Genomic DNA, 15501 nt, shown 5'->3' on the forward strand with positions numbered 1-15501 from the left:
AACTTCAGCATTCTATTAAGGGGAACCACATGAAATTGCTAACTTTGTAGGTAGCAGATGAACAATTGGCATCTTTGTACGGTTCAGCCTATAACATGATGGCTAAGAATGCAGACTTTAGGGGCTTCCCTGGTGGCGCAGTGGTTAAGAATCCGCCTGCCAATGCAGGGGACACGGGTACGAGCCCTGGTCCGGGAAGATCCCACATGCCGTGGAGCAACTAAGCCTGTGAGCCACAACTACTGAGCCCAAGTGCCGCAACTACTGAAGCCCATGCGCCTAGAGCCCGTGCTCCGCAACAAGAGAAGCCACCGCAGTGAGAAGCCTGCGCACCGCAAGGAAGAGTAGTGCCCGCTCGCCGCAACAAGAGAAAGCCTGCAGTGCAACAACGAAGACCCAACACAGCCAGAAATAAATAAATTAATTTATTAAAAAAAAAAAAAAGGAATGCGGACTTTGGAGGGCGTCATTGTAAATTTTTGACATTATTTCCAAATAAAGGTAAACATGCAGTCACACAGACACACTGACAATATTTACAAACTACTATTAATTCATAGTAAGTTATTAATTCTTAACATTGTATTTATTATAATATTTAGAGCCTTGTTTTGGCATATCTTCATTTTTAATTTTTTTAATTTTTAAAAAATTAAAAAAAATTTTTTTTAATGTTTATTTTTTGGGTTTTTTTTTTTTGGGCCATGCCACACGGCTTTTGGGATTTTAGTTCCCTGACCAGGGATCGAACCCAGGCCCTTGGCAGTGAGAATGTGGAGTCCTAACCACAGGACCGCCAGGGAATTCCCTTCAGTTTTTAATATACTTGAACCTCATAAAAACATACAATTGGCTTGATTTCCTTAATCTCTGAGAGGCTGCAGAGAAGGTAACAGCTAAAAGCCATTAACCCCTGTATATTTCTCATGTGAAAATACAAAAGGAGAATATTGCTCAAAGGATAAAGCTAGCAGAGTCCTCCCTTGTTAGAGCCCTTGAGTTCTACCCACAGGTCCCCTGTATCTCCAGCTCAATGATATGCTCAAATGTTTGGGAGGGGGGTTGGTGGTGGCACCATGGAATAGTGTATATCACTGCCCATGCCAAGAAATGCAACCCTGAGCTCATTGCCAATGCTTGTTAAATGCCCTATTGAGAGAAATAACATTTAGGAAAAAAAAATAATTGAAGATTACAATACTCCACATCCTCAGATGCTCTGAAATCTCACCGTGGATTAATACAGTTCAGTAAAGAACTGCTTATTTACAGTATTTTAATGACTATATTCCCAAACTGCTTCACAGAATTGCCTGTATAATGGGTCAATATGATAGACAGTGCACTGTTGCAAAGTCACTGTTGAATCTATTATAATAATATTGTTCTGATTTCAAATGGTGTTCGCTTTATGTATAGAGGAATTCCTATTTGGTCTTGAAACCAAGACCAGTACATTTTGTAAATGACTAGATTACCATTTTCAGGATGGCAATTAGAAATCTTAGAACCAAATTCATGGTCCTTTAAGTAAGCGTCAGTTTTTCTTAATCTTATTCCAAGTGCACTTTATGTATCTGCCATTATTTTGTTTTCTCTTAATTTTAAAAATCAGCCTTATTGAGCTATGATTTAAATGCAATGAAATTCACCAATTTTAAGTGTAAAATTCAATGAATTTTGACAAACGTTGTAGAGTCCTGTAACTACCACCACCCTGGTGGTATATAGAGCAATCCCATCACCCAAATAAAGTTCCCCAGTGCTCATTTTCTATCAATCTCCGTTTCCCATCTCCAGGTTTTGGAAGCTACGGATCTGCCACTATAGTTCTGCCTTTGCTAGAATTTCATATAAATAGAATCATACAGTCTTTTATCTGGTCTTTTGCATTTAGCATAGTCCTTTTGAGATTTATCTGTGTTGTTGCGTTTATCAGCAGATCATTCCTTTCTATTGCTAAATAGTAATTTCATTGTGTGAATATACGGATACGCTAAGATACAGATTGATTCCAATTTGGAGCTATTATAAATAAAGCAGTGACGAACTTTAGAAGTATTTGTGTGAACATATATTTTTCATTATTTTGGGTAAGTATGTAGGAATGGAATTATTGGATCATATGTTAAGTCCATGTTTAACTGTATAAGAAACTGCCAAGGTGGTTCCCAAATTGGTTGTACCATTTTGCATTTCACCAGCAATATATGAGCATTCCAGTGTTTGCATATCCTTAGCAACACATGGCATTGTCAGTCTTTTTCATTTTATATATTCTAGTGCATATGTAGTGGTATATTATTGTGGTTTTACTTTGCATTTTCCAATGGTTATTGATGCTAAGCATATCTTTATGTTATTTGTCACTCATATATATATATATATCTTCTTTTGGGAAGTGTGTGGTCAAAACTTTTGTCCCTCCTACCTTTTTAAAATTGAGTTGTTTGTCTTATTATTGAGTTGTAAGAGCTCTTTATATGCTCTGCATATATTCTGGATACAGATCTTCCTTGACTTACCATGGGGTTATGTCCCAATAAACCCATTGTTAAGTTGAAAACATTGTAAGTCGAACCAATATAAGTTTGGGGCCATCTGTGTATTTGTGCAAATATTTTCCTCCAGTCTGTTTCTTGCTTTTCATTTTCTTAACAATGCTTTTCAAAAGCAAAAGTTTCGAATTTTGATAGTCTAATTTATAAAATTTTTATTTTACAGTTCTTGATTTTCATGCCCTAAGAAATCTTTGCCTAAACCAAGGTTAAAAATATTGTCTTATATTTTCTTCTGGAAGTTTTGGTTTTTGACTTTACTTTTACATCTATGATCTATTTCCAGTAAATTTTGGTAAGTGGTGTGAGGTAAGGGTCCAAGTTCACTTTTTGCACATCAACATTCAATTTTTCCAGCATCATTTATTGAAAGGAATAGCAGTTCTTCATTATCTATGCACCTTGAAAAAATCCCAGTAGACCATATGTGCATGTATTTATTTCTGGGCTCCGTGCTGTTTCATTGATTTAGATGTATATGTGATTGCTGCAGCTTTGTAGTAAGTCTTGAAATTAGGTGATATGTGTCTTCCAATTTTGTTATTTTTTTTCTCCAAATTATTTTAGGTATTCCTTTACATTTCCATGTACATTTCAGAACCAGCTCATGGGTTTGTGCAAAAAAAATAAAATACTGATGGGCTTTTGATTGAAATTACGTTGAATCCATATGGCAGACATGAAACTGTGCCTTATAGACCTTCTGCTACACGGAGGTTAATTGATCCAGGGCCCCAGGTGCTTCCCTTTGAAATCCACTGCTTCCTTTGGGGCAATGTCACACCTGCCATGGGCTGCTCCCCAGTCAAGGACTGAGTGCTATGGGGACACAAAAGTGACTCATTTCTGGGGACATAGAACTCCTCTTCTGGCCGATTTAAGCTCAAGGAATCCTTGCCATCTTTGTTGAGGCTGCCTTAGACTGCATGACACCCTACCCTCCCTCTTTCCCTCACTGGGGCTCACACTTGGCTCATACTCTGTCCGCTCTCCCAGCCTTTTCTGGCTCTCTCCCTGATCGTTTTCTCACAGGCATCTTCCTTCATAAAATTCTTGCATGTTTTTCCATAACCTTGCCTTTATGTCTGCTTCTCAGAGGGTCTGGATTAACACAAATAGTACCCAGCGTGGTTTGGGCGAGCGGGCAGCAAGATGGGGCAAAGAGTGAGTTTACCTATGTCTTGGCAGGCAGAGAGCCCATGTATGGTCCCTGGCACAAGATGCAGTCCAACTGCTAAATAGTTCACTGGCAGTGACCCTTGCAATTGTCCCTGTGGATGCAAAGCTGTGGTGGGTGTGACGGTACTGCATTTGGAAATACGAAGAGAGCAGTGTCTGCAATGCGGGCCGCCCCACATTTCACACCTAGGAAAACTGCTCCAGCCCATGAAATGGGTGACAAAGAAGGCTGCCAGCTTTGAAGAGCACCCAGAGCGGGTAAGAACACTGCATCAGGCCCAGGCCACAATGCCCTCCGCCCAGCCATTGGGCTCATCCACTCAAGCGGATCCCCTGCTTTACGAAGTGTCAGTGGGCAAAAGGTGTCGCAGTGTAGAGCTTCTGCTAAGCTCCAGTAGGAGGGTCACAACACAGGCCAGCGTGACTCTGGAGCCAAGCCAGGCCATCCTTAGCAGAGAAGGAAACAGAACCTAGTACGTCACTGGCCCTGTGAGAGCTAGAATGCTGAACTATGAAGCACCAAGTGACCATGGATCCAGAACGTCCCATTATGAGCTGGGTTCTCTCAGACCACCCAAGTCCTAAAGTCAACGGGCCCAGAAAGTCCACCACAAGACGGGAGTGGGGCATCCAAGACCAAGTCCAAACAGGACCAGAGAGCACATGTCAGTTGCATGAGCAGGTAACCCCAAACCCCTGTCACCCACTGGGGTTGTACCAGTGTACCTACTCCATACCTAAGGAGGAGGAAAGATTCAAGGTTTGTTTGCAGATACGTTGGCTCCGTATGCGGGTACAAGTCAACAATGGGCAGGGGCTGCATTACGGCCACTTTCATGGGTGACCAAAAAGCAGGAGAAAGGGAAAATTTCCCCAGTGGGCAGCGCATTGAACCTGACGTTGCCTGATGTGAGAATACAGACTACTGGGCAGTGGCCAGGAGGGAAAAGGACGGGAAGACTGGGGCAAGGATTTCTGGGATAGAGACATGTGGAGGAGGGACAATAAACCAAGTCAGCACAGAGTGTGCAGATGTTCGCATCACACTTTAATGCCCACCACAGAGCATCCACAGAAGGGGCCCCGAATAACTAAGCAGACAAAATGACTTGACCAGCTGACATTCGTCAGCTTCATCATCAGCCAGCCAGAGCTCACAGGATAGGCCCAGGAACAGAATGGCTATGGTGGCAGAGACAGGCTACAGACAAGTCCAGCAGCGTGAACTTCCTCTTCCCAAGGCCGATCTCACTACTGCTGGCTTTGAATGTCCAACTTGTCTGCAACAGACCCCAGAGCTGAGCCCCAGCGTGGCACTGAGGAACCAACAGGTCCTATAGTTTCCATATTGGGGGGCCCAGAGGTTCGTCATCGTAATAGATACCTGCTCTAGGGATGGATTTTCCCAGGAGCCTCAGCTGTTTAAGAAGCTCTTGAAGGTTCATGAATTTATTTACAAAACAAAAATAGACTCACAGACATAGAAAACAAACTTGTGGTTACTAAAGGGGAAAGTGGTGGGGGGAGGGATAAATTAGAGTTTGGGGTTAGCAGATACACACTACTATGTATAAAATAAGTAAAGAGCAAGGACCTACTATATAGCACAGCGAACTATATTATTATCTTGTAATAACCTATAATGGAAAAGAATCTGAAAAAGTTTTATATGTATATATATATAATACTATACATTTATATATATATATATATAAAAATAACTGAATCACTTTGCTGTACACCTGAAACTAACACAACATTGTAAATCAACTATACGTCAATAAATATATATATATATATAAACATAAATGATTAAAAAAAGAGTTGATAAGAAATGTTGGTTGTGTGGCAGTAAAGAGAGATGATAGGATTCAAGTTTAAATAAATACCTAAAAGGTCAACAGTATATTAAGATAAAGGCTAACTTTCTTTTAAGGATCCTCAGGCCCACCTTTCTACATTTTAATAGCCAATAGTTTTCCCTGATTATCCTCTGAGTCAGTGAATCCTTTGATAAAATTGCAAACAGTGTTTCAGGGTTCCACAGTCACAAAGAAAGCAGGGCAACTATCTAGTGGCAATGCGCCCAGAAAGGGTGTTCCTTTTGGCAGAAGGAACCGGAGCAATTTCCAAAGTAGTATTTATTCTTTTTAAAATTATGCACACAATCAAGGTCTGGGTGAACTGACTTCTCTCATCCATGAGCTAATGTGTAGGTAGGCTTATAATTTGGAGCCCTCACTCAGAAAATCCTGAAACGAAGTTTCTTTCAGAAGTGTTGACTCATCGCCTCGGCATTTTCTCAATATATCCATTTAAAACACCAATTACTAATTCTAAATTGCCTTCTAAATTCTGCAGGTGATTTTCAGATGAAATGTGGCTTGACTAAGTCTGGTGAGTGTCGTTTAGAATTTGGTTTTGCACTGAAAATAGCTTTGATTTTTGCTTTTGATAAAAAATAATTGAAAACTACTAGAAAAGGTCCAACCAACTGAATATTTCCTGGATCTACCACTGTGATTCCAGCACAATCTACACGAGTCCATGAGGTTTACATTCAAAGATGGCATTCATCCATGCACACTTTTCACATCTGTAGAAAGCAACTCCTTGGCACAGGATAGTTTATGGAAAAACCATTGCTTTTAACCATCTATGTGCAATTCCCAGGAAACATGCATGAGATGTCAAACATTAATATTACTCAGTGTCAAACATTAATTTGTACTACTCAGTGTCAAACATGAATTTCAATTTAAAACTAATGATTTCAAACCTTCAACAAAAGCAGATACCTCTCACGGAGAGCCATGAATATGATGGATTTTTAAGTGATTTTTTTATGTTGGCTGCATGCAGAAAGCATCCATTCTGAAGCAGAGTTTGTAAGTTGAGAAAAAGGAGAACAAAGGTAAAAGATAAGAATCTGGTTTCTCACCTCATCAGTTGTGTGTGACCACAGTTTGGAAACTGGGGATAAACACAGTGAAAGGGAGGGCAGGGCACAGGAAAGGATATTGGCAGAAGGAAGGCCTTCTTTTTTGTGAAGTTTGCTTCTAAAAGAGCATCAGTCTCCTTGGGTTGGCCAATGGGATGCTTATTCTTCAATAACTATAACATGAAGTTGCTTAAAAACAAAAGTATTTACAGCCCCTAAAGTACTGAACACAGCTATTCACTCTGCATGTACATTTGTTTACAGCCCTCAGTGTTGAAGCTATAAAAGAACATAGGACCTCAAATTGTTACTGAACATAAGTTGGTGGGCCCGACACACAGTGAGGCCAAAACATACTGAAACGTCCAAGTCTGGAACAGAGAAAGCTTTATTGCAAGGCCATGCAAGAAGAACGGCTGGTTCATAACCCTCAAAACCCCGAACTCCCCGAAAGTTTTCAGCAAAGCATTTTTAAAGGCCAGGTGAGGGAGGGGCGCTGTTGGTTGTTGCAGACTTCTTGGTGTCGGAATCCTTCGTTCTTGCAGCTGTATGCGTAGGTCAGGTCATGATGTTCCTGTAAACCTCCAACGAGACCAATGTTATTCTCTGTTCTGCAACATTTTATCTCTATATGAATGGAAAAGTATCATACCCTTAAAGGTCAGGGCCTTGAGAATGGGCTATCCTGTACATTTCAGGCTATAGGCAACATTCCTAGCTGGAAGCAAAAGCAATAGAGTACAAAGGTTAAAGTAAAAGAAACAGATCTAATATGGAGTTAGATTTGTTCTTCCCTATGACAAAATCTCATGGAAAAATCAATCTCATATAGTATTAGGGAAAGAAGGCAGTGGATGGAAATGACCAAGTTACAGACTCTCGAGGGATTCTTCCATTTGGAAGTTATGAAAGAGGAACTTAAGTTTCAACTTTGGGGTAAGGCTTATGAATTTTAATGTCTATTCCTAATCCTAGGTTCTATGAAGTCATAAAAATGCGACATATGGCCAAATTTTTGTCATACTCTTTGCTGCCACATCCCTTTATGCCACCCTCACATTTTCACGGGGGAAAAAAAGGTTTTATCAAAGACTTACGTGGCTTTATTTTCTTCATGAACATTTAGTACATGCAAATTATTTGACATTGACTAGTTTGGAGTTCTTCAGCCAGGACTGTATTTTCCAAACCTGAAGAATTGAATCGAGACACGTGTTTCACATGGTGGTATCAACAGGAGAGCATATTTGAAATGTCAACATACGGCTAAGAAAAGGCTCTACTCTCTTCCTCTGTCCTAAATCCCTCCTTTTATTGCTCTTCTTATCTTCTCCTCCTTCTATCCCTATTTCCATACTCCTCCTCCAGTTTCTTCTGATTCCCAATCAAACACACGCACACACACCCCACCCCACCCCACATTTTTATCTCTTTTCTTTCCTTTCGAATTTTGCTTATTTCTCTACTCTTCCTCCCTTTTATTTCTTCTCCTTCTGTTCATCTTTTTAAGACTGAGGTATTAAAACGGGGCTCTGAGGACTCATTAAGGATGGAAAGTATAGATCAGCTTTTGTTGTCCTCCAGATTGGAGGACATTTCTAATGCTCCCCTTGGGGAAGAAAGGAAACTGAAAAGTCAACAATGTTAGTGAATTCTTAGTTTCCAGGAATTAAATTAAAAACTAATTCTTGATATTTAAGACCTTAGAGACTAAGCCTCAGGACATAGCACCAATGGACACAGAATTTCAATAGATTTATGTATTAGTAAGCTTTATTCACAGTTGCCATTCTGGATAGAATAACAGGAAGAAAGTTAGTTAATTTTAAGTAAAAATTTTATTAAAATACACTATACATACAGAAAAGTGCATGAATCATAAATATACAGCAGATTTAATTTTCACAGTTAACCATCCTTATCACCAGATCAGGAAAAATAGGGCATCACCAGACCCCTAAAACTCCCTGAACTGGCCGCTTCCCAGTCATTAAGTCCCATCAAAACTATCTATTCTCCAAAATCCCTTCACCATGGATTAGTTTGGTCACTTTCTGAGTTTTACATAAGTAAAATTGCACAGTAAATATATATTTCTGACCATTTCTTTTGCCTAACATTATTTCATGGCGTTTGTTTCTATTGCTAAGGTATAGCCATGGTCTATCTCCTCACCACTTTATTGTAATTAATTGTATGCTCCTATTTATTCATTCTATTGTTGATAAATATTGATTGGTTTCCAGTTTTCTGGCTATTATAAATAAAGCTGCTCTGAATGTTCTCATATATGTCTTTTGGTGTACACATATATGCCTAACAAAATTGCTAGGCATTTACCTAGGAATGGAGGTGCTGGGTTATAGAATATGTGTAGTGTAGTTTTAATAAATACTGCCAGACAGGTTTTTAAGGTGGTTGGACAGATATATACTCTGGCCAGAAATATATGAGAATTCCAGTTGTTCCACATTCTTGCCAATAGTTGGGGTACTCTGTCTTTTTATCATTAACTATTCTGTCAGTTGTGTAGAAGTATTTCATCGTGGTTTTAATTTTTATTTCCCTCCTGACTAATGGGCATGTTTTCCTATGTTTATTGATGATTTCAGTATTTTCTTTTTTTTTTTTTTTTTTTAAATTTTATTTATTTATTTATTTATTTTTTGGCTGTGTTGGGTCTTCGTTTCTGTGCCAGGGCTCTCTCTAGTTGCGGCGAGCGGGGGCCACTCCTCATCGCGGTGCGCGGACCCCTCACTGCTGCGGCCTCTCTTGTTGCGGAGCACAGGCTCCAGACGCGCAGGCTCAGTAATTGTGGCTCACGGGCCCAGTCGCTCCGCGGCATGTGGGATCCTCCCAGACCAGGGCTCGAACCCGTGTCTCCTGCATTGGCAGGCAGATTCTCAACCACTGCGCCACCAGGGAAGCCCTCAGTATTTTCTTTTGTAAAGTGCTGTTCAATTCTTTGTCCATTTCTCTATTGTGCTGTTTGTCTCTCTTGTTGATTTGTAAGGTGTGGTAGGCAGCTCTAAAATGGCCTGCAATGGTTCTCACCTCCCATATTCATGTCCCTTGAGTGTGGACTGAGCCTAGTGACTACATAGCAAAAGTAATGAGGGAAGAAGTAAACAGGGAAGAACAAATCTGACTCCATATCCGATGTTTCCTTTTACTTTAACCTTCGTATTCTATTGCTTTTGCTACAAGTTAATCACTAAAGAGATGTTGCCTATAGCTTAAAGTATACATAATGTCCCATCTCTGGGAACCCTGACTCCTATGCCTGAGTGTTAAGCTAAAATACCTTTGTTTAAGCTCACAGGAAATATCCTGGCCAAGCCCACCTATGAAATGTCTGCAGGAAGAAATTAACACATCCCCTCCCTCAGGAGTCTGGCCAGAACCAGGATAAGTTCCAACAACTTATCGCCTTTTTTACTTTACCTCCTCACCTCCCCTTCTTTGTTCTATAAAAGAAACTAGCATCCAAACCTGGGCAAGATGATTATTTAGGACACTAGCCCACCATCTTTGTCTGCTGGCTTTCCAAATAAAGTTGCTACTCTTTGCCCCAACAACTCATCTCTCAGTGTATTGGCCAGTTGTGCAGCAAGCAGTAAGCGCTTGGACTCGGTAACAAGATATCACCTCTGACATTAGGTTATAAAATGATGGTGACTTATGTCTTGCTGGTTCTCTCTCTCTCTGTCTCTGTCTCCCTCTTTCTCTATCTCTTTCTCTATCTTTCTTTGTCTCTCAGAGTCTTTGCTTGGGGGAAGCCAGCTGCCATGTCGTGAGCTGCCCCATGTGATGCCTGCTACCTCCACGTGAGTGAATTTGCAAACAGATTGTCCCCTAGTCCTGCCTTGGGGTGGCCCAGCAGTAGCTGACAGCTCCACTGCAATCCCGTGAGAGACCCTGAGCCAGAGGCACTCAGCTAAACCACATTTGGACTCCTGACCCACAGAAACTGTGGGAATCATGCGTTTGTTGTTTTAAGCCACTAACCTTTGGGGTAATTTGTTTTGCAGCAATAGATAAATAATATAAGGTGTTCTTTGTATATTCTGGATGTGAGTCCTTTGCCATTTATATGTATTGCAAATACCTTCTCCCACTCTTGGCTTTCCTTTTCATTATTAATTCATTTGATAAGCATAAGTTCTTAATTTTTCATGTATTTCAGTTTATTCTACTTATCTTTTATGATGAGTGCTGATGTGTTTTATTTAAGAAATTTTAAGAAATCTTTACTTATCTAAAACTCAAGAATATCACCTTCAGTTGCTGCATTTTCAAAAGAAAAAATTATTCATCTGAACAGAACGTTTCCAAATAATCATATTATAATATATAATATTTATTGCACAATTACTAAGGGAAAAGCTCCATGCCAGTTGCTTTAGGTACATAATATAATTCAAACTCACAAGCTACTATGTAGCAGAGGTAGGATCTGAAACCAGAACTGTATGATCCTTTCAAAGACTTCACCATTTACTTACTTATTGCTTTCTTGACACAAGCTTGTCATTTTAGGGTTCTAGCTTGTCTAAAGTATTTTCTGTCTGAGTGAGGCAGGGTGCAGGGTGGGAAGAAAGGGTTAGTTTGAAACTAATCAATGAATTAAAACACATTGATCTTCCTTTTTGTTCCTTTTGGTTTCTGTGTAGTAATTTCAAAGTGTGTCAAAGTTACAGTTAATAGAAGGTACACCCAGCTTCAGATGTTCTGTCTTCTAGTCCAGAGGTGAAACTCTTGTAGTCTTGTGAGCTTGGGCAATTCAATTCATCTCTTTGAGCGTATTTTGGTGTTTCTGAAGCAGACACTCTTCCTCCCCTGAGTACCCAACATTTTGCCTTTTTCACAGTGTTCTGATTTTTTTCCTGGGGAGTTCCCTCTTTACCATGGGGCACAGCCTTGGTGGCACAGATCAGGAGCACTACCTTCCTGCCAGGAAGACGTATATGTCCCTGGAGACTCCTTCTCCCAACTTCTTCTTCTCCCATCACAACAGAGCCAAGGACCAGGCACATAACCTGGGCTCAGCTAACCACAAACTCATTCTGGTGATACAATGGGGTGATGATGCAAAACTGGAGATTAACTGGTTTCAGTTCATTCATTCCAGTGGAATTGACTGACATTCAAGTAGTTCCGGTCCTGTTTCCACTTCTACCACTAGGACCTGGTAAGGACTGAATTATGTTAAGTAGTTGCAGCAACTAGCATAGCACTTTCCCTTAGTAATTGTTCAATAAATGTTATGCATCATATGGTGATAATGAGGAAATGTATGTTCTATTCTGGTTAATGAGATTTTCTTTTGAAAACACAATAAAACAAATGGTGTAGTTCAATTTTTATCTTCATAATGTTTGTGTTTGGGTGTCTGACTTATGCTCTAAGTTCTTCATTAAGACTGAAGCCTTGTCTCTCTGAAAACCAAGTGGATACAATGTAGAAAAAACTTAGCATAACTAGAAACAGCTGTTAAGAAAGTGACTTTGAGGGCACTTGTGTGCACATAGGCTGTTTTGTCTCATAGATTATAGTATCTAGTGCCTGTTAACAATAAGATAGCTGTGTTTAATTATTTAATGTTCTTGTTCCGAATATCCTGTTAGGTCTTGGGGGTTAACCTCTTTGACTTAAACCTTTATGTTCTTTGAATGGAGCATTCCAGGGGCAGGATGATTACACAACCTGTTTATATGTGTGTTTCTATATAGATATATTGGGTTGGCCAAAAAATTCATTCAGGTTTTCCCGTAGCATCTTAACGGAAACCCCGAACGAACTTTTTGGCCAGCCCAATATTTTGTCCAAATTCTCTCAGAGCAATCGTCTATACCCTTACCTTTCTTTTCCAAAAGTATTCATTTGGGGTGGGGTGAGGAAGTTGGTGAAGAAGATCCAGGGCGCTAGAGAGAGGATGAAGGAGAGAAATGGGGTCAGGACAAGAAGAAAGCCCCTGATTCTTATAGCTCACAAGGGTCTGTGACAGCCCACAACCTGCTTCCTATAGCCTGACCCACTCAAGGACCTCACCTAAGGCCAGGGCTTACACAGTGCATCACATCCTCTGGACCTCTGGTCCACCAGGGCCGGCTGCCACCCTCTGGGGGAGAGGCGGGGACAACCTGCCGACAGGACAGAGGAAGGGTCAGAGGCCATCGGGGGGCTTCGGGGAAAGGCAGCTCTCAGGGATCCTTCAAAGCTCGTGCTATACAGAGACCACTTATGAATTAAAGTCTGTCTCTGGAAATTTAGGAAATAAAACACCAAAAAGAACAGAACAGAAAGCAACCCTTTGCTGAAGCAATGATGGTCACTTACTCTTTGGTAGAAGCATGATGATAAAATCACAAGCCGCACCTCATATCTCTACAGAAGACACCTCATTTGTGAACACTAATACCAAACATTTGGGGACTGCAGTCCTGGCTTTAGCCCAAGTTGAAGGAAATTCCAGGTTTTTCTTGCAATGAGGCAGCTCAGCTTTAGCAACACAGGGACTGTGTGAGAGCACCTCCGGGCAGCCAGAGGCTAGCTTAAACATTGCTTTTTTTTTTTTTTTTAATATTTTATTTATTTATTTATTTATTTATTTATGGCTGTGTTGGGTCTTCGTTTCTGTGCGAGGGCTTTCTCCAGTTGCAGCAAGTGGGGGCCATTCTTCATGGCGGTGCGCGGGCCTCTCACTATCGCGGCCTCTCTTGTTGAGGAGCACAGGCTCCAGACGCGCAGGCTCAGTAATTGTGGCTCACGGGCCCAGTCGCTCCGCGGCATGTGGGATCTTCCCAGACCAGGGCGCGAACCCGTGTCCCCTGCATTGGCAGGCAGATTCTCAACCACTACGCCACCAGGGAAGCCCCCAGAGGCTAGCTTAGAATTTTCCTGATTGTCTCACCACAGGCTCTTGCTACCTTCTTTGGGACTGTGGTCTCCCCAGACCTGACCCCTGGTACTCTCTCTATAGCTATTTCCATCTAGATTTGGACGTATTTCTTTCCCCATTAGAAGCAAAAGTTCATAAAATTCTTTAGAAGACAATAAAGGACAAAGCTGGGAGTTTCCCTTAGGAAACTGATGAAGACTCTAAAACAAAGCTTCCCCAAAGAGTAACTGCTAACATGTAGAAATCAGTGTTCTGTATCGCAGGTTAATTACAATCTGATGGCACACTGGCTATGCAGGAATATTCCCCATCCCCTCTCCAGCCCCCCTCCCACCCACTCCTTGGGCTTGAAAGCTGAACTCGGGTATCTAAAGCCCAAGCCTCAGGAGGACAAAATGGTCCTGGTGGACTTGCATTTCCTCTTGGAACCTTCCTCCAAATCTCCTCTGCAGATACACCTCTAGGTGATCCCCTCTGGGTCTTTACTGTGCAATATGTTTGTGTTGCCCTGGTCACGATGAGTTCAGCTCTGATTCTTGGCTCCCGAATCAGTTCCAGGAAATTTCTTTTCTTGGTTTTAAGTCATGTGCATGGATCTTCAAGCCATTCATGTATCACAGGTATCTAAGGACCTGAACACCTATAACCTTTACTCTTGGCTGACGTAATTCTTACTGCCCTGGTTAAGTAGTCTAAGTCAGAAGCCCTCTTGGAGGGTTTGTTTAAAAAAAAACACAGATTTCTGGACCCCACCTCCAGAGTTTTGGATTCAGTAGATCTTAATAAGCAGCCAAGAGTCTGCATTTCTAGTATGTTCCCAGAAGGTGCTGAAGCTGCTGGTCAGAGATCACTCTGTGCGATCTGCTTGTCTACAGCCTCGCTGCTCAAAATGCAGCTCCTGGACCAGCTGCATAGGAGGAACCTGGGAGTTTTTTAGATCTGCAGAATCTGGGATCCCATCCTGGACGTACAGAATCAGAATCTAAATCTTAACAAGTTTTCCAAGTGCTTTATACAGGTCAGTATGTCCTCCACTTGGTGCTTATTAAATTGAGGCACTTATACCCCATAGTATGCCAGGGACACACAAATGGCAATTTAAAACACTATTTTTATATTAAAACAAACACACGTATATCAGGGGGTAGAAAGCACAATTCACAGAGCTTTTTCTTATTTTTAAAGTGAAAACAAGAAATTATAAATAAATTTCTGCTTTACAGAAGGTATCAGACTCTACCCCCAAGGATCTTGGGCATGTACAATATGTACCATCCTCCCTTATGAATAATTACATTAGAAGGTTTGAGAAGCTGTAGTGTTTTACCGGTTTCTGAAAGCATATGAGCCTAATTCTATTCATCATGGTGTGGCTTTTTTTTTTTTTTTTTAATGATGTGGTTTTAATAGTGGCTATATCTTCCTTGAGGGACAGCACAGGAAATGTTCTTGTCATAACTAGCAGAAGACTTCTCTTTTAGTTGGAAGTTTAGCAATCTTGTTGGAATACTCCCTGTTCTCTATTTCTGGCCTGAGTTTCCAGTTACAGCATCTTCTGTGTAGAGAGAAAAATTGTTTTAGTAGAAACTATAATACACACTTGTAGATATTAGGTTCTAGTTCTGTTCACTGTTTTTGAGGTTTTGTTTTCTACCTGTAAACTGAACAAGATCCTGAATTCTTCCAGATTCCTCCAATATTTGGCTGCAACTCTCCAAACGAATGTTTCCAATTTTTCTCTCACTCTTTGACTTCGAATCATTGAGAACTAAAGCAGCCTTTTTCTCAAAGCCACGGGAGCTAAAGTTGGACAATTTGATATAAACTTTGGAGAGATCACCACAACAGCGCACGTGCGGACAATCTTCATGCCTGTTGCTGTATGACCACTCAGGAAGACCACCTGAGACCTTCAATCTACA

The sequence above is a fragment of the Eschrichtius robustus genome, chromosome 1 (genome assembly GCF_028021215.1).
Source record: "Eschrichtius robustus isolate mEscRob2 chromosome 1, mEscRob2.pri, whole genome shotgun sequence".
Taxonomy (NCBI): domain Eukaryota; kingdom Metazoa; phylum Chordata; class Mammalia; order Artiodactyla; family Eschrichtiidae; genus Eschrichtius; species Eschrichtius robustus.